This window comes from Phaethon aethereus (assembly GCF_964289735.1).
Source record: "Phaethon aethereus genome assembly, chromosome: 1".
NCBI classification, from domain to species: domain Eukaryota; kingdom Metazoa; phylum Chordata; class Aves; order Phaethontiformes; family Phaethontidae; genus Phaethon; species Phaethon aethereus.
Window position 1 is genome coordinate 21,841,888 of NC_138575.1, and position 21,581 is coordinate 21,863,468.

Below are 21,581 nucleotides of genomic sequence, written 5' to 3' on the forward strand. Positions count from 1 at the left end.
TTGGACACAGCAGTTGTTCTGCCAAAGTGTTATGCAGTTGAAAGATAACTGTGCAGTCGAATGTACCTTTTGAGAAAAAAGGGGATAGGAAACTTATAAAATACACAGGGATGATGGGAAGTTGCGTGTAAAAGGTCCAGAATGGTCATAGTCAAACAGCTCTGGAGAAAAAAACAGATGAAAATAACAATGAGGAGACAAAATTAAAGAAGCATTTGGAGGGATAAGCTTCCACTTCTTGGAGAAGTGTGGCTGTGTATTAGGGAAGGAGAATTAACAGTCACATGGGTGTGTCTGTGTTAGTGTTTTGTTTCAGGTCTGGACTACGTTTTTGAAGTGAGCCATACACACACCCCGGCTCACTGTACTTTGGTAGCCTAGTGAAGAATGAAACCAACCTCAGAGATGTACTCAGGGAATGAATATACTGAACTTCAGCAAGTGATGGACATTCAGTAGGAAGGACCAGACCAGAATCAAATTCAAGTATAAATCTTCACAACTTATGTAATGGGAATGCGATGTCTTCAGCACCAGCTGTTTCTACCTGCTGATCTACTCATATTGTGCTCTGAACTTCTTGCAAAGCCCCTTAGTGTCGGGGTGCAGAGGTGTTTCCATTCATCTTGCCTAACTGTAAGCATTTACCTGAGACAACAACGCTAGAAGCACAGAAAACAACAGAAGGCAGCTCAGCTCTGTGAAGATCCAAGTCAGCGACAGATGTGTCTGCCCTTGTGTGCAAGGATCGTGAGGGTGAACGTAGATGTAATTAGCATACCAGTGACTGTATGGAAGAAATATCGACAAAACCAGTACAAATTCTGTACAGACTTTTAGTATATCTTCTGACATCTCTATTACACTGTAGTGTAGAGAAAAGATCAGTTATTTATTTAGGTTCTTAAGCTGAGCCACAGGCTCTAGCATGGATACTTACATGTAAGAGTGTTTGTGACCCTGACATGAGTTATCACAGTGTATGGTGAGGTAAGGAAACTGCAATTTTGGCAAAGTTCTTTTTTTCTACCTCAAAGACCAGATCTGTGTCAGAATTCATTTATTTGATGAGCATTAAGCTTGATTCCAACTCATACAATCATATTTTAATAGACTACAACAAACTGAAATTCTAAACTTATAGGGGCACTTATCATCAGAGACAGAAGGTCCGTATGGGCTGCCTCCATAAAACACAAAACGTGCTTCTTTAAATGCTTGTAGAGTAAGAAAAGGGTCTGTCTGGGCCCTGTGAGCATCCTCAGGCTGTAACCACCTCTACCAGCCTCCCCACAACCTCCACCCAAGTGCCCACCACCACTGGGGGCTGTGGACAGTGTCTGTCAATGAGGACATGGCCTCCCTGGGGTCACATGCAGTGCCTGGCTTGTCCCATGTGGAGCAAGGTCATCCAATCAATCGTGAACTCTATTATAATTTTTTTAAAGTCCATTTCCGGAAGATATTTCAAATGTGTTGGTGGAATCTTCACTGTCAAAATTAAAATATTTTCCCTGGACCAAAAAATGACTGTCTAATTTGTTCATACTGAAATACTATTTTTCAGACCTGTGTCTATCATTAATAACATATAACTACTCTTATACCACTTTGTAGAACAAGATATATATACAGGAATAGATATGGTAATATGTTCAATTGCCTGCTTGATTCATGTAAACTCTGTTAATATAGACACTATATGAATGTTCAGCTATAATAATTTCAGAACATTAACAATTTGTCTAGGCTCAAGAGCCATTTATAAATTTTTCATCACCTGCAAACATAAATTACTCTCAGGTGATTCATTTTAGCTGGATGCTTTTATTTCTTCCCACATTTTCAAAAGTTGGGGACAGCAAGTTTGGTGAATAGTTGTCATTATTTTGCAATATTCTGGTGATTCAAGACTAAACCTGGTGGTATACAAGATCTGCGGCAGCAAAACAGCCATGGTTCTGTTACTTTGCTTTGCCTTTATCACTTCCTTGAAAATGTTTTGCCATGCCACAACAGAGGACCTCCACTGGTTCTTTGGCCAGATCTGTCCTTCCTTCCTCCTTCTTCCTCTGCTTCCCATGTCAGAAGCAACTTGGTTCACAACTGTCTCTTCATTTTGGGGATCTCTCTGTTGTCAGTCAGGTAATTCAAAAGAGACAGTCTGTGAAACCCATATGGTTATCAAAGCCACAGTCTGATTGGGATATTTTCTCTCTCCCTCAGAATCAATCACCCTTTCTCCATCACTCTTAGTGGAGAATTTGTCACTAACTACAGTTTTTGCAGATACTGTTTTTTTCTCCTTCTTTCCATGTTCTTTGCAGTCTGAAATTGCTTGTAGATGTAGCACTTTGAAATGGGATCAATTACCAACCTTTTGCGGTGGTTTAATCAGCCATGGTCAAGATCTCTGTTCCACTCCTCTGCCATTAAAATCCTCACAGAAAATGAAAGATATGAAGATTTTTATCCCGTGCAGTGTAATATCAGATACCTAAACTTAAAATAGTTTGGGAAGATCATTTGGACTGATGTAAGTGATTTGCTGTTCATGTGCATTAGTTGCGGAGTTGACAGCCTCTAACTGGTGAGCTCCAGTGAGAAACTGGAACAGTAATGTTTGTAAATATTCTAGCTGCAAGACAAAATGAGTTCTCCTCAAGACTGACTGAGGTCTGCTCCCTTTTGTTTGACAGCATAGTAGATGTGGGACTTACCAGAAACTATTCTTCCAAAAAAATAAAAATTAATGATCATCTTACATCTTCATCTATAACTGTGAAAAATTTATTATTTTTATTCATAATTACTAGTCACTGGTATTTCCTTCAGTCATGAAGTTTCTTGTGCTTTCTTCTTTAAAAAAATATGTAAAATGGACATAACAGGAAATGTGATTAGGCAAAACACAGCTTACAGTGCATCATGTACAGCGTATTCATTATTCATATACTACCTTCCCGTTTTCAAACCTGTCTATCTCTCTGCTTTGCACAACACCTACCATAACATCATCCTGGGACATGAGAAGGCCTCATTTTTAAAAACATCTAGGAATATTTTCTAGTTCCATTTTTAGAAATGAAGTTATTTATATAACTATAAATCCAAATAGTTGACACATAGCTGTCTGCTTTTAATCTTCACAAGCAGACTATACAAATACTAGCTTTCAAATCCCTATAGCATCTTTAAACAGCAGATAAGTATGACCATTTCCATTTTACTAGTCAAGAAACAGCTAAACAGACAACGAATCTATTTCCCCTACACACTGCTGACAACAAAAGAAAAACAATCTCAGGAATGATTTGTCAAAAGACACTCAGTTAGATCTGGGATTATAATCAAAGCATGTCAGGTCTCCAGTGCTGTGCCCAGACCAATGACAAAATTGAGGGGGTAAAATCTTAAATTAATATGAAAAAAGTGAAATTAAATCAGCCTTTAGGGCAGATGCTGTTCTCATCATGTTATATTTATGATTTTCTTAAATACCTTCCCCCCCATTTTTACATGTATAAAATAGACTTTGTTAATTTTGTAGTTTTATTGATTTTTATGTTTAAATTTATTATCCATATTATGTCTGTAAAGATTATAATAATTAAAAAAGGTATTTACACTGTAATTTTTCCATTCAATAAATATCATGGATTTTTAATGGATCTCTTAATTAGGCATTGGTATTAAAATAAGAAGTAAAAGACATCCATATATAGTAACGCCTAAAGTGGGAACATAGTTCGATTAAATTTTTTATATTTACACATTTTGAATACAGCAAGCTTTAAAAAATGCCCTAAATGGATTCTACAAAGTATCAAATACACTTACATAATTCAAACATAAGCCAAATATGAGTCTTTTTCACATTTTGTGATTTACTGCAGAGCGATGGAAAATATTTCTGCAAGAACATACAATGCAAACACTTTAATTATGAAGCATTGTTGGTGAATGCAAAATATTGATTCAGGTATATAATGAATATGCATGTTTATGTGTACACATATACATACCTATGTGAGCACGTTTAAAATACACTGATTAATAATAAGGGGTGATATTCTACCTCTGAAGTCAGTTAGATCCTGACTATTGACTTCCACGCGGTCAGGATTTTGCCATCAAACTATGTGTTTCCATGCTGCTTTTTCTTCCAGAATTCATCTGTCACCACTGCCAGAGCCACGCTGGTTACACCCTAGCTGGTGTCATGCTGTCTGTGGCGGACCTTTTACATGTTGGCCTTCTGTTGACTCCATGGGAAGGACTAATGGATGTATGCAGTCCCCTTTGAAGCCATGTGTGCTCATAGCTTTTCAGCTGCATAGTCATTCAGGGTCAAGATCTTTGCTTGCAGCTGTAACTTCTCCCAAGGACCAAGGAACTAGACCTGGAGAACAAGAAGAGGAGAGCTGACAAATTATGGAACAAAGAGGGCACTTCTGGTCTGGCCTAATCTCCCATGTGGCTAATGAGACCAGTCAGCGTTACATCAAAAGTAGAGTCAGCAACTGACTCATCGAGGTTGAGGAAACATTTCCTGGAAATTGCTAATGACAATTAAATACCTGCATACATACTATAGAATAATAACATTTGTGTAGCATGCTTACACTTACTGATGTCTTCAATAACATTTAGTATTTTTATTTCTACTCTCTGAAATTTGCCTTAAAATAATTTTGATTTTGTTGTTATTTTCTGTAATTAAATACCTGGTAGTAGGTACTCATGTCTTTTTACCTTCTTGCATTTATCTCATCTGGCCTCTTGAATAACATTTGTGTGGTTGCACATCCTTCATCTGCACAAATTTTGAGAAAAAAAAAGGCTCAGCTAAACAGACAACTTAATGAATATAGCTGTGAAGCCGATGTATTATTTCTTTTTTTCTTTGTTAGCTCAGGCAGAGCATAAGACCAATAGAAGAAGAACAAGCAAAACATGAACGCTGAACATTACTAAGGTTTTTTCTTTCTAAAAAAAGAAACTAGACTTGCTTATTTACAGCTCTGTGGGCAAAAAACTCAAACACACAACCAACAAAAAACCCACCTCTAAAATATTACAATTTGTATTTGAAATCCTCTGTTGTTAGTACACAAAATTCCTTAACTCCTTCTAAAACCAGTGGAATGATTTTTATTTCTTCAAATGCTACAAGTTTTGAAAATCCTTTTTTTCTCTCAGAAAATATAAAACTCCAGGTAAATAGATGTCAATCCTGAAGTCATCATCTTAGAAAAACTAGATTTGATAAATCAAGAAATTAAGAGAATGTAATAATAAAAAAAAAGTAAATAGAAGAATGGGTGTCTGGGAGAGGAATCATATTCTCTTCCATTCCTGAGAGTGGGAACTTGAATAAGTGTTATCTGGTAATGTAAGATCGCAGCAAGTTACAGAACATCTGGAAAAAAAATTAGAGATTAGTAAGCCGAAATGCACATGTTTTGACTTCCAGGAGCAGCATCTACAGTCCACAACATCACATCAGTAATGGTATAAAAGGGTATATAGGTTATCCATGCCATATGGAATTTGGAAGTAAAATATTTAACCATTCAGCCAGACTAGAATAAGCTTTGATGGAAAGTGAAGTTTTTTCTATATTGAGTCATATAGCCCTTGTAGTTAGTAGTTTTTAAGTCAGCAACATCTTGAAAATCTTTTTAGAGGTTCAAAAAGAAAAAAAAAAAGGAGAAAGAGAAAATACGCATATTACCTGACTTCTTAAAGAATGTGTTTATACCTTACCTTTATAACAGGTACGTTATTTTATTATGATGGAATAACAGTTATAAAATATTTTTTATGAGCAATAAAAATATGGCCAAATTATCAGTAATTAAAAAGAATGCTCAGTGTTTGATTTGACTTTTCAAAGTCTATAGTGTGCTTATGGCTCAGTTTATGTTATTCTTAATCTGAGAGTACAGATGTAAATATAGGTAGAAAAAAAGGTAACAATGTCATATTGAAGCCTCTGTGAGCCCCTCAGCTCATCTGTAAATGCTGGGACTTTTGCCTGCTTAGACTGAGACTGAATTCAATTATCTGTACCTCTTTCATTCTAAAGAACAAAGTGGAAAAAAAATCCAAACTTTAAAATTCTGTCTAGGAACTTAATCAATACTAGAATAGCAACTACATTGCCATGGTTAAAATAATCTAGTGTTATAGAATCATATTCCCCCCCCTCCCCAATTAAAACCTTAAAGTCTTTTAAAGCTTGATGGTGTACTTGCTCTGTCTTCTGCTGGCTGGTGACTGAAGGAGATCTGTTTGCAGATTTTTCATCCCTGATGGTGGTTAAAACCATTTCTGTATAAGATGCAACACAGGACTTTTTGTTGCATTAAGCTCTCAAGGACCAAGGATTCACAACAGGTCTAGCTGCAGGCTTTCCCCAAAATCCCCAGTGGGATGGAGTGCTCAGGTAGTATATATATAAGGTAGTATATGTATATCTAATATAGGTACAGCCAACTCTACTCTCCTGCTTGGGATTTGTAAACCTGAAAAAAAGGCACATTGCTTTGCATCATCGGAATATAGAGGCACAAAGCTGAGAATCCCTCCCAAGATTGGTAGCTGCAAAATTTGGTATTTGATGTCTTCAGTGAAATCAAGCATTTAACACCCAGTTCTCATCCTGTGGTAATTCATCAAGAACCAGACACTAATTTGATACTGAGTTCACATACTGAGAAGTCATTGTGGGGTTAATCCTCTGTGTTGATCCATAATACTGTCAGAATGCAAGCAACATGGAAACATGGCTAATTTTCTGTGGTCCAGGGCACATGCAGTAACAGATGGCTACGAAAAAGTAGTGAGTAAAAATCCCACTTTTTTGTAAGTTGCACAACATCAGGAGAAAACATCGTCTTATTACAGGCATCTGAGGAAAACCTACGGCTGTAAAATGCTATTCAGAATCTCAACTGGGGCTGTGGCTTTCCCAGAGCTCTTCCAGCACATATGGCCAGCAGTGGAGCTCATATCCAAAATGCCCTGAGTGCTCTTGGCCCTAACTTTGTCTTCATGAAAGTTGGATGAACTAAAACTTGAAACCAAAAAAAGAGAAAGCTAGCTGTCTTTGCAATACTTTGGTTTTCTGCCCATTTCCTAAGGGCACTATGATCACTTCCCTTGTTTGGATTGGGTGGTATTTAGGTACAAACACAAAAGGCAAAGCTTTCCAGGCTCAATCTGTTCGACAAGTATCTCTGCTCATACTTTGTGGCTGGCTTGTCACTAACAGTACAGTTTTCCTTGGGGAAAACTTATGACGTTCCTGTCAACAGTAGTTAGTTCCCATGGTCCTCACACATCCATCTTGGCTGAGGTTACCAGCTACCCAGTTTTACAAATTCAACCTGTTTGGGGGTTGTGATCTAAACCAGACCTATGAAATAAACCATTAAAGAAAAAAGAGTCTAACCTAAATAAATGTATATTTAAATTGTTGTCATTGCAGTTCTGTTGCAGAGTGTGGCCATACAAATTGCCCCATCCGTACAACTGAGGAAACAGCAGCCGTAGGACAAGAGGGGAAGTAAAAGTCCAGGTGTGGGTGAGGCTGGAAGCTCGTTAATGGGTTGCTGTGAAAGGATTTCAAATATATAACCACACTTTTGGCACTTGCTAAAATATCCACCGTAGAAAATTTGCATCAAGGGACAACTCTTTCAAACTGAAGTCATGCTGTGGACTGCATTCTCAAATGAGCAAAAAATGTCTGCCTGTTTCTGAAAATTAACTATTGCCTTTTCTGTGCTAGTTGCTCATAGTGCCAATTTCCATTATTCCTGGAAGTCCTGGCATTAGAATAGACCATTAAAACCAGTACTAGGTTTGATTGCACTTACAGTAAAAAGCTACACTGGGAAATTGACTGGAAGAGCTTGCAATGAGAGCCTTTTTCTGGTTATCTCAAGTGGATTAAGTTAAATTTGAAAGAGGGACAGAGGAAGCACTCTGCAGAATAAGAGTTCCTGCATAGGGAACTACTCCAGAATAGCCACTGCACTTTAAAAGTGGCACTCTGCTTTATTTTGAAATAACTTCTAAAAGTAGATAAGCCTAGGTTTCTTTCATAGCTCTGTTAACATGAAGGATCCTTAAAGTGGGTGTGAATGTGATTAAATTTAGCACCCACATTCCATTATAATTTACACCCACTTTCAGGCTGCATTACACTGCCAGAAAGGTGAAGAGAGGCATTCATATCAGTCCCAAGCTATTTAATTTGTAAATTATTCTGATTACAGCAGTAGTGCTCTAATAGCAAGCAGTGTAGTGTCAGAATAGGCTCTTATAGTCTGTATGGTTGGGGGTTTCATTGGTTTTGTTGGTTTTTCTCCCCCAAATTTGTGACTTTTTTGGTGTCGGACTTTGGTTCTAGCACAGATATTTCAAGGAAGGAGTGGAATGGAAAAATCCTTTGCACCTGCAGGCGCTTCAGATCTCTTACTGGGGATCCCTGTTCTAAAAGGGTCCACACTGTTATTACCGGCTGTGTTACCATAGCAATGAGAACTCTGTTTGATATGAACATTCTTCCCTACAATTACTACAGCTGATGAGCACAGTAATTACCATAGCTTCCTAAGGTGCACTCAAAATAGCAGAGGCAAGGGAATGCATTCTTGGAATATATGGCACATTCTTTGCAGGCTGTCCTGAAAAATCTCTCTCAGTGGGAAAGTTCAGCTTCTCTTCTGTGGTTGTAGATGAGATATTTAAGATCTTTCAGGATAAAGGTTCTGTTGGGACAAGATACATCAATAAGCGTAGAAAATATCCAGTTACTGTAACACAGCACGGTTTTTATTATCATTGCTTAAATCACCTTACTGTTACTGGTTCTACATAGCCCCAGACGTGACAGAGCAGGCCCAGGAGCAACATAAACTGGTGCCACACAGCGGAATGACTTGGCTAGGAGTTTTTCAGGATCAGGAAAATTAGTACCTGTGGTACACTACCAACCAACCGTGTTGCAACTTCACAGGTAAGAAGCTGCTAAAATAGACAGAATTCAGGCTTTTTCTTTCATAGCAGAATGGCAAAACCAAGCAAAAAATCCTCTCAAAGAAAACCTGAAAGCCTTTGCAGACCAATGTTTATACCAGTGGAGAGTGTGTTTTCAGGATCTTAAGGGTTCACAAAATCACTGGGACTAATCTTTTGCAGCTACTAATTTTCTTCTTAATATATATATTTAACCATAAATTCTCAAACTATGATAATGCCCGATTCATTGAAAAGGAGATTTACTATACAACTTTGTTCTATCTAGATTTCTTCTCATTTTAAGGGATGGTGAGCTCTAATAGGAGCTGCTGCACTGCCAGGGAGCTGCTTATCCAATATTAACCTTTGAAATGGATTACCACCCGTATATTACATATGATTATAACAGCACTGATTTCTCTCTGGGTGAGCAGTCATCAATAGATTTAGCAGGAAGACCAGCTGTAAACGCAAAGCAGGATATTGAAGAAGGCATCAGCTGGGCACATCAAGAATTTGCTTTCAGGAGTTATGAGTGTTTATTAATTCAAGACATAAGCAGATTTAACCGGTAGGATAGTAGTCAACTTGTAACTGAAGAAACAGCTGAGTAAAAGTGACACATTGGGAATTGTTTGGGGAAGGTGAAGGGAGAAAGCTGAGAGTGCTAATGATTTGTTTACCCATAGTTACATGTGCCTTAATTCAGATGTCTTCTCATACAGAGAGATCGTATTTCTGAAGGTCATGTCTAGTATCTTGTGATTTGTGGGAATACTAATGATTTTTTAATTATTATTATTGGAGTATCTTCATTAACAGTTCAAAACTAACCCTTTGCCATTTTTCCTTGCTAGAATTGATTCAGTAGTGTGCATGATATTCACAGAACCCTTTAGCCACAAATGTATGGACTAAAAGGGTACTAAAGAGGTTATGAGATACTAAGGGGTATTGAGATATCAACCACCAACCACATGAAAGTGTATTGAGATAAGAATTGTCTATGTCAGTGTAAAATACTGGATGAGAAAACGTAGAGGTGATCCTTAATTCAAGAGCGAAGTAAAAAACTATTCTATACCTGAGATCTTCCTGAATAACCTGCTCCGCTCTGTCTCCACTTGTATTTAATACAGGGGTAATGACCTCAAAATAGGTGTAATAATGTAAAAGCTTTTTAGGACAGAAATAAGCAGAAGGTATCTGTTCACAATAAGTATATTTTGTGCTTTACCCCTATCCTAAAAACGCGTTCTTTGTGCTCAGGGTTAGTGTCACAAGGCTAAAACATGTGCTGCTTCCAGTTATGGCTGACTGTACACACCTTTCAACATGTTTCATTTTCTTTCAGGATTCATTCAATGTGTAAAAAATGGTAGGAAGTGTAGTAATAAGACAAAAAGCATAAAGCAGTGACAGAGTGCGTTGAAAAACACCCATTTATAATTACTACGAAAAAATCAAAAATTTTTAACAGTTAGTATAGGTAAGGGAGCGCATCCACATTAATACAAAAGGGATCTGTGTGTTCTGCAGCTTGAGGGCTGGTTGCAAGCCAGGGTATCTAGGTTTCTGTTGCACTGTAGACCAAAATGGTCATGTTTTCCATTCCAGTCTAGGGAAGTATAAACAGACAAGCAGTGGACAGTTGTTGTCTCCTCAAGGAACCAAAGAGCAGGAATCTGAGATTTCTGAAAGTTTTAGGGAACTGCTGATATCAAAGTATTTCTTGTTCCCTCACTTGTATTATGTTTTCAGGAAATAGAATTAGAAAATATATTAGATTTCTAATTTTGCAATTTCTTTTTAGATTTTAATAGACATAATCAGTCATTAAATACCAGCCATTCAGTGTGACAGGCAAACAATTCTCTCACTGCAACATCCTTAGGATTCATGTATCTTTTAAAATATCCTCATGTGTACATAATCTCATCATGTGTTAAAGCACAGACATCATTCTCTGGATATTGCTTTGACCTGCTTTTGCTCCTCTCTTCTTGGGTGCTCTTTGAGTAGTCATATGTATTATTGGAGAGACTTTCTGTAATATGCAATTGATTCTTCATCTGACTTACTAAAAGGACTTTAATAATTTACACAGCTGAGTCATTATTTTCCATTTGTACAGTATTGGCTTCATATCTTCTGTTTTGATTTGGGATAGCCTATATCACTGCAGATTCACTACCTCAGGGATCTCTTTTCCATACAGAATGTAGATTTCTCATGAAATTTTCTGGCTTACTAGTGTGATTATACATGACATTTTTCCTGCTGCTTTCTTAATTTCCTGGTCATTGGTAGATTGCTTAAAATTCCAATATGCAATGAGCTCAATTCTGTGTGCTAATGTTCTTCTTGTTATGTAGATAACGACACATACCTGGATGCAGAATCTCCATGAAACATGACACATATCTGATTTACATCTTCCAGAAAATGTGCACATGTTGGCTCTTTTATTCAGAGTGGCTAAGCTGTGTGAAAAAGATGTTTCAAAGGAGCTGGGCATTTGTTTGGTTTTTTTGTTTGTTTGTTTTAGTATTCACCAGGTTTTCTAATATTAAAATCCTTTCAGAGCCAGTATTGGAAAAGTTAGCCTGTCTGTGAAAACTTCTATGTGTGCAGAGTGTGGTGGAAGCACTGCATTGTGAACCTAAAAAGAGAGTTATGGCAGTTGTGGAGTTTTCTATCTATCTGCTGAACCAGGTGTCCATGCTTGTATATACTGTACAAACTAACCTGACATTATCTTCTATGGCACTTTGTCATGAGGTTCCTGTGATGAAATGGCCTCAGTGACATCTTCAGAAAGAGCAGACAACAACGATGTAACACTGCTCAGTATTGTGTCACTGACAGTGGCTTCAGTAAATTTTGCCTTTGTAGGATTCAACAGGTCTACTGCCTATGTTACGATGGATGATTGTCCTCACTCTAAGTTCTTCTCTCAAACTCTTTTACTTTTTGTCCAGCCTCTATGTCCTCCTTTTCAGTTCCACTATTTAGAGACTTCCAATACTTTACTCATTTACCCATATGAACCTGTGCCACACAATGGAGCCAAAAGAAGATGGTCACCAGCATCTCTCAGGCTCATTATTTGTCATCAGCCTAAGTGGCATTGGTTTCGGAAACCTAATAAATAACTATGCTAATGTCTGTCTAACTACAGCATGCTTTCATCATATTCCTCTAACTCTTCCTCCAAATTACTGTGAACCCCAGAATTTCAGCCATGCTGTGACCAAAGTGGCTGTGGCAGGGCCTCACTGAAGCCCAGGTCTACCTAAATCCCACCACAGGTGTTCCTTGCTGCTGCTCCTACAGTGCTCCAGCAGCATCACTAGTTATTGAAAGTGAATGTACTCTTTGTCCTAACTTCTGACATGCATGTGATTGTATGCAACATGTTTAAATAAACTCCTGAAGACAATTCTGAATGCTTCTCTGACTAATTATTTCAAATAAGCTGCAGTTATATTGATGAGTGAAGGGGTAATTTATAAAATGCAGCACCCATTGATGGATTTTTTAAGAGTGTGTAGATTCTTATTTTTCCTGTGTTTTGATGCATGAATAATTTTGCAGACCAACTGTACTTTTACAATCTGAACTGTGTAATGTATTACGAGATAGCATATGACTGCTATATATGGTTAGGAGAGGCTGATCTATGGTAATATGAAGTTAAAGAATTTCTTACTGCATCCAGGACAAGTGCATAATTTATAGTTGCCTGGGTAATTTCTAACACATGCATCACTTAATCTTGTGATTATCCACTAGGAAAATATGTGTAGATTACTAACTTTGGGCAGCTTTCCTTCTTTTTTTATTTTTTTTTTTCCTCATTCATCAGCTCTTCTGTACTATGTTATTACTTGCAAGAGTGAAAATTTTCAGCTATGGCCCCAAGCAATGTGCTGGTAGTTTTGAAATTAGAAGAAGAAGATCTTCAACTGCCAAGACAGGACTGCTGTGGTGTTTTGGAAGGGGGAGAATTGCACATATTCACTGCACTATGGTGCTATGGGATATTCATTACCTTGAGAGGAATAATAAAGACAAAAGTCTGAGTAACATTGACTTCAGCCTTTCTCCCTGGCTAATCCAGGGTTAATATTGAACTTCTGGAGTAGTCCACGTGTCCCTTACCTAACTCCCAACTTCTTCTCCACACTGATACATAAGATCATAAATAGAAAATTTTGCTACCTATTAAAAATTGAAAATGTTTAAAAACCTTTAAAATATGACTATGCTCTTAATTTTACAAGTCATTTAATAAACACCCCTCCTCCCCTTTGGAGTATATTTGCAGTTGTTTAGAATTTCTGCTAGAATATATGTCTTTTTCTTCATGAATTAGGTGACCTTGCTAAGGAGCACAAAATACCTTGACAAATGGTAAAACTAGCTAAGGTTCAGTACTATGAACTGGTTTTGGTACTGACTAATTTAGAATGCTTGATCTGATATTAGATCATTTAATTAATGGTAATTGGCTGATAATGGTTAAAGAATTGTGGAAAAGAATATGGTTATGGTGACAGAAGCCATCTGAAACTACTGAAATCTGTGAGAAAAGTTGTAATAAAGGAACAGTACTAGTATCTGCAAAGTCTAGGCTAAAAAAAGTATTAGAGTCAAAAACTTGTTGAAGACAGTAGAAGTGTTTTCATTGGCTTCGAGCATTTATGGATCAGGCCTGTGGAGAGTCAAATACTTATCAAACAGATCCTGCTCTCTTGTAGTACCTAAAACCCAAAGCTTTAGTGTTCTCCACTTTTAAAGTGGAAGCATTCAGGTTACAACTTAGAAAAAAAGTTTGGTAACACAAAACGTAAATATGATAGGGAATTTGTCCAAGTGAGGAAGAACATTCTGTTTCATTCATGTCATTTGTCATTTATAATGACTATGTTACCTGAGAAGAAGATGACCACTAGTATTTCTTGTATTTTGAGAGCCAAACCTGTACAAAACTTCTGTTAACACTTGGAAACTTCACTATTGAGCAATGTTAGTACACTCTTGGCTTTTGTGCAGTCATTGTGTCCTGTACACAAATATTAAAGATGATTTTTTTAATTGCTCTTGACAGCAGGAAAGCCGCAGTTTCCTGATTTCAACATGATTTCAGCTGAAGTGATTGTACCTTTCCTAAGTTGGATATTGGTTTAATTGACGTGAATGTGCTTTTTCAGAAGAGAGGGAACGTACACAAATAAATAAAACAAATAGAAAATATTTATTAAAAAGATCTTCTGTGTTATTCCTTCCTACTTTGGCTATGGAACAAGGAAATAATAAATTATTCATTAAAGAAAAAAGGTGAAAGTTGAATATAGTTAGCCTCATCCACCTGGAGAAAAAGAAAACAACAAAAACTGCCTTTAGGTTGACCTTCTAAAAAAATTATATAAGAGAAAAATAGTGAGGAATTTTGTGGTCTTCTGTTTTCTCCCTTTTTCTCTTTCTTATTAACCTAATATATTTGATGTAAAATGTTAATATTGTCTGCTAGAATTTGTTTTTCTTGCACTTGTTCTTATAACTGGAAAATATCAAGAATGCTCTATTTTAATACAATTTCAGTCTTTTTGATAATGTGATGGCCTATGTGGCACCTGACTTGCTGACATCAAATGGGATTAACTTTTCCCAAAAGGGAACAGGGTCTTTGCTCGCAAGCTAGCAGGGCTTATTGACAGCGCTTTAAAGTAATCTCAAATGGGGAGCGGGATAATATCAGGGATGTGGGATGACATGCCCATGGGAGGGTATTCTAGCAAGGTCCCTCAGCCTGTTGCACCAGAGAAAGACCTCAAAGGAAATAAGGGATGTTCCTCTAAGAGGGTGACACAGCCGACAGCCCAGCTGAAGTGCCTCTGCACCAGTGCATGCAGCATGGGCAACAAACTGAAGGAGCTGGAAGCCACTATGGTGCTAGGAAGCTATGACCTGGTTGCCATCACTGAAAATTGGTGGGATGAATGCCGTGACTGGACTGTGGCTATTGATGGCTACAGGCTGTTCAGAAGGCACAGCCGTGGAAGGAAAGGTGGAGGTGTTGCCTTCTACATCAAGAAATGGATAGAGTGTGAAGAGCTGTCTCTGAAGAACAGCCACAAGCAGGTTGAAAGCTTATGGGTAAAAATCAGGGACCGAGGCAACAAAGGGAACCCTGCGGTTGGTGTCTACTACAGGCTGCCAGATCAAGGTAAGCCTATTAATGAAACCTTGTCAGCTACAAGAGGCATCGTACTCGCAAGCTCTTGTCCTGCTGGGGGACTTCAGCTACCCCAACATCTGCTGGAAAAGTAGCACGGTGAGCTGTAGGCAATCCAGGAAACTCCTGGAGTGCATGGAGGATAACTTCTTATGCCAGGTAAGAGACAGCCCTACCAGAGGGATGACGTTCTTGACCTATTGGTCACCAATGCATGTGAGATAATTGGTGATGTCAAGATTGGAGACAGCCTGGGCTGCAGTGATCATGCACTGGTAGAGTTTGCAGTCCTGAGGGTCATGGAGCAGGTGAATAGTCAAGTCAGGACCCTGAATTTGAGGAAAGCAAACCTCCAGTTCTTCAGGGAGTTAGTCAATAGGATGCCTTGGGAAAGTGCCCTCAGGGACAAGGGACCAGAACAGAGCTGGCAGGTCTTTAAGGACTCTTTCCATAGAGCACAAGAGCTCTTGATCCCCAGGTATAAGAAATTATTAAAGGAAGGCAAGAGACCAGCATGGCTGAGTGGAGACCTGCTGGGCAACCTAAACGGTAAGAAGGAAATGCCCAGGCAGTGGAAGCAGGTACAGGTGTCCTGGGAAGAGTACAGGGACGCTGCCCAGGTGGTTAGGGATGAGGTCAGGAGGGCCAAGGCGTGCCTGGAGCTGAACTTGGCAAAGGGTTCAAAGAATAGTAATAAGAAGGGCTTCTACAGGTATGTCAGCCAAAAAAGGAAGGTCAAAGAAAGTGTACCCTCTCTGATGAGCAAGACTGGCAAACTGGTAACAAGAGAGGAGGAGAAGGCTGAGGCACTCAATGACTGCTTTGCCTCAGTCTTCAGTGGCATTGTCTCTTCCCACACTTCTCGAGTGCATGGACTGCAAGACAGGGACTGGAGGAACAAAGTCCCTCCCACTGTAAGAGAAGATAAGGTTCAAGACCACCTGAGGAACCTGAACACATGTAAGTCTATGTGACCTGATGAGATGCATGCCAGAGTCCAGAGGGAATTGGCTGATGTAGTTGCCAAGCCACTCTCCAAGATATATGAAAAGTCATGGCAGTCAGGGGAAGTCCCTGGTGACTGGAAAAAGGGAAACATTGCACCCATTTTTAAAAAGGGTAGCAAGGAGGACCCTGGGAAAAGTCAACCTGTCAGCCTCCCCTCTGTGCCTAAGATCATAGAACAGATCCTCCTAGAAGCATTGCTAAGGCACCTGGAGGACAGGGAGGTGATTTGAGACAGCCAGCATGGCTTCACCAAGGGCAAGTCCTGCCTGACCAACCTAGTGGCCTTCTATGATGGAGTGGCCACATCAGTGAACAAGGCAAGAGCTTCGGATGTCATCTATCTGGACTTGTGTAAGGCCTTTGACACTGTCCTCCACAACAGACTTCTCTCTAGATTGGAGAGAGATGGATTTGATGGGTGGACTGTTTAGTGGATGAGTGTCATGGTTTAGCCCCAGCCAGCAACTACGCACCACGCAGCCGCTCGCTCACTCCCCCACGATGGCACGGGGGAGAGAATTGGAAGAGTAAAAGTGAGGAAACTCATGGTTTGAGATAAAGACAGTTTAATAAGTAAAGCAAAAGCCGCGCACGCAAGCAAAGCAAAACAAGGAATTTGTTCACCACTCCCCATGGGCAGGCAGGTGTTCAGCCATCTCCAGGGAAGCAGGGCTCCGTCACGCGTAATGGTTTCTTGGGAAGACAGACGCCATAACTCCGAACGTCCCTCCAGCCCTTCCTTCTTCTTTGTCCCAGCTTTATATACTGAGCATGACGTTATATGGTATGGAATATCTCTTTGGCCAGCCTGGGTCAGCTGTCCCAGCTGTGTCCCCTCCCAGCTTCCCGTGCACCCCCAGCCTCCTTGCTGCAAGCCAGCATGAGAAGCTGGACTGTCCTTGAGTACTTAGCAACAACTCAAAACATCAGCACCTTAATAACATTTTCTCATCCCAAATCCAAAACATAGCCTCACGCTAGCTTCTATGAAGAAAATTAACTCTACCCTGGCTGAAACCAGGACAATGAGGAATTGGTTGGATATTCAGATCCAGTGGGTAACGGTCAACAGCTCAATGCCCAGATGGAGATCAGTGACAAGTGGTGCCCCACAGGGGTCCATACTGGGACCAGTACTCTTTAATATCTTCATCAATGACATAGTGGGATTAAGGGCACCCTCAGTAAGTTTGCAAACGACACCAAGCTGAGTGGTGCGGCTGACATGTCTGAGGGATGGGATACCATCCAGAAGGACCTGGACAAGCTCGAGGAATGGTCCCGTGTGACCCTCATGGGGTTCAACCAGGCCAAGTGCAGGGTCCTGCACCTGGGCTGGGGCAACCCCCAGTATTCACACAGACTTGGGGATGAGGGGATTGAGAACATCCCTGCCGAGAAGGACTTGGGGGTCCTGGGGATGAAAAGATGGACAGGAGCTGGCAATGTGAGCTTGCAATGTGAGCTTGCAGCCCAGAAGGCCAGCCATCTCCTGGGCTGCATCCAAAGAAGCATGGCCAGCAGGTGGAGGGAGATGATTCTTCCCCTCTACTCCTCTCTGGTGAGATCCCACCTGGAGTCCTGCATCCAGCTCTGGAGCTCTCAGCACTGGACAGACATGGACCTGTTGGAGTGGGTCCAGAGGAGGCCACAAAATTGGTCAGAGGGATGGAACACATCTCCTATGTGGACAGGCTGAGAGTGTTGGGGTTGTTCAGCCTGCAGAAGAGAAGGCTCTGGAGAGACCTTATTGCAGCCTTTCAGTAATTAAAGGTGGCTTTCTTACAAAAGATGGGGACAGACTTTTTAGCGGGGCCTGTAGTGATAGGACAAGGGGTAATGGTTTTAAACTAAAAGAGGGTAGATTGAGACTAGATACGAGGAAGGAATTTTTCACCATGAGGGTGCTGAAACAGTGGCACAGGTTGTCTATAAAGGTGGTAGATGCCCCATCCTTGAAAACATTCTAGATCAGACTGGACGGGGCTCTGAGCAACCTGGTCTAGTTGAAGATGTCCCTGCTCACTGCAGGGGAGGTTGGACTAGATGACCTTTAAAGGTCCCTTCCAACCTAAACTCTTCTATGATTCTATCATTTGTCTCCTGTGTTGTTTAATGGTTCCTTGGAGGAACTAGTGATCATCATGATCTTTTTTATATCCAGTTTTCAATAAAGTTTATAAACATGCTTACTTTACAAAATGTTCCTTGATTGCATATCCTACTTAACAGTAAGAATATTACATGTTTGTAGTTTTGGATATAAGGTCTTAGTGAATGGTAGTGGAGTTTAATCTATAATAATGACCTTTAATATTGTGTTTATATTTATATTATTAAATTATTAAATTTCTATTATAAATTTAATATTTATATTTAAATGAATGTTAAAAATAACAAAGGACTACAGGTTCAAACTGTCTGAATTAAAAAATTGCTTTCTTTTCCTATCTGTTTTTAATTGCTTTTTGGTTAAAATTGAATGAAAATACTAGGTCTCTATCAATTTTTTTGTGTGTGGAATTTCTAGCTTGAGAAGTGAACATGAAGAAAAGAATTATGTGCAGGCTAGAAGCTGACTTTACACAGTCTAACAAACTAAAAGAAGGTATAAGCCCAATTTTTATTTCAATCTCTAAGTTTTGTTAATATTGCAAGCTCAGGTAAAGCAACATAAAATGGAATGTATTAGTTATTTGACAATTTAGTACATTAAGAAGGGTTGTTTTGTGTTCCTTTAGACAAATATGCTATCTTTTCACCTATCAATTGTTTGATGAAATACCCTACACCTTCCTTCTCTGTATATGTATATAATATATCTTCAGTGTTAGATATTATATTTCCTAGAGTTTTAAGTTGGTAAAATTTGTGATATTTAATAAATACTTTACTGGAAAATAGTTTTGCAATTATTTACTTAGTAATTTTAATTATGCTACTGCAATGAACATTGATATGTTTTACTTTCCTGTCTGAAATATTTTTTTTAAATGAATATGTTAATTTACTGAACACTGATCTCATCTCTTTCTGTTTCTGAGACTTTCTCTGTGTACCATAGCTAGGTTACAAATACTGAGGGAAATGGAGAAGTAATAACAACTTAACTTTAGACCAGCATGCTTGACTTTCTAGGATCCCTCTGTGGTCAGTGAAGAAAGCCAGCCCCGTCTTCTCAGAGGCAATGCCTTCATGGGTGACCTAACTGTAGGCAGCCACCAGGATGTGACACCACGGTCTCCCTTCATCCCGCCTGTGGCTGAGCCTCCCTGCCATCCTGTCTGTGGTGGCACAATCCATTTGCCAGGTTGTGCAATTGTGAATTAGGCCAGGTCAGCTCCCTGATCCAACTGCAAACCAGCACCACCTGCCAAAAAAAAAAATCTCTTTAGTCTTATCTTTTCCTTTTGATTGCAGGTTGTAGCTCACAGACCAGATAAACCATGCTGTGAATGTGTCACTCCACTTAGACATTCAGCTCGCTTACAGAGGAATGTACCTCTCCATTGAAGGATGCTGGTGAAATTAACTTCAGTAGACTAATGTCATCTTGTAAACAACCTGCTACTTAAATGCAATTAAAAAATATGGAAATATTAATCATTGATCACTCAGAAGACCTGCATGTCTGCATACATCAATACATTTAGTTTCCTCTGAGAATGCAAAAACCCAAACAAGGGTCTGTCACTACTGCTGAGGAGAATCTATCTTTCTTAATCAAACTCAGATGAATAGATACTTTCTGAAGAAAGACAACCAAAAATGCTGGCTAGTAGCCTGGAGCATTCTTCTTGGCTTTTTTTTTTCACCACCATCAGAGGCTGCCTCTGATCTCACATGGAGAGAAGAGAAATGTGCAGTGAGAGGTTTAGTGGATCCAGATGCTGAAACAGGAGACACCCATATGTATCTGTATGTGGAGGAAAGACTGATAATGGCTGAACGAAGCTATGAAATCGGTAGGCAGAAGAGAGAAGAAACTGGTCAGACATGCAGAAGAGAAGAGGAATAGCAAAAAGGAAGAGACAGGTATGATGTGAAGGAATGAAATAAAAATAAATGAAATAAAGTCAAAGCAAAAGATGCCCTATATATTCATATACAGATAAATATACAAATAAATAACTGTATGTAAAATAAACACATACATATATATTCTTTCTCTCATATATGGAGAAAGAAAGAACAAAGACAGAAAAATATAGATTAATAATGTCTCCTAATCACATTTTTTTCATGTGAAAGCCAGTCTTGGAAGCCAAACTTATCTAATCAAAATCATTTACTCTTTCCCACACAGTTTCGCTGATCAGCTTATGAATCTCCCAAACTCACTGCTACTTAGGGATTTTCCTCAGTCTGAGATTTCTTTTGATCTATGTGGAAATTAGTATTTATTGTCATCTACTTTCTTCTCATCTATCTGTTCAAATTACAACCTAAAATTCTGAATATTATTTGCTTCCAAACCATCTTCACAAACTGGTAATGGTTTGCTGTACGTTTTCACTTCTCTGACAAATGTATATGCTTGACTTTATTAGGGAAAGGTATAGAGCAGTTGCCCTCTGAAACTTCTTGAGATGCTTGCTCCTTGCACAGTGTGTGCCCAGATAGCTGTGTACCACTGGTGATATTTAAGCATGCTGCACAGAATAATTCAAGGCCTTTACATGTTTCATAGAATAAGTCAAAATACTTAGTAAGGAAGAAAAAGGTTCATTTTATGCAGACAGTCAAAAAGTCTTCAGAACTTATTTTTTTAAGTGATTAGAAAAAGGTATTAGACTGTTGCAGATAAAGACTTTTTCCTACTGATTAAAGGTAGAAAAACTGGCTAGGCTTAATGTTTCAAATCAAGTACATTGAAGTGACATTGGCGAGTCACATGACTGAGCAGAGCCAGCCATGAGGAGCAAGCCAGCTGGTGCTGGTGGCATGACTTCCACATCACATGCGTTTCAGGAACACTTCATGCTCACCTGGTCTGTCTTTAGAATGCCCATGAGAGTTCAAAGGGCCAGATGGGTACCCCTGAACGATCTTGTCTTGGTTTGTTGAACTCCACAGGGAAGCCAGTTCTCACACTCTGAGAATGCTTCATGTGGTGAATCAAAGTTCAATGAGAGACAATCAAGAAATATAATTTCCAAACTGAATGTCTGATCTTAAATAAAATGCCTCATCTGGTGCACTTTTGGTAGGTATAAAATAATATTATTGTTATAAAACATGGTGAGAGTGGTTTCCTAGTACGCACGCAGGTTCATGTGAAAGATGCAACAATTATATT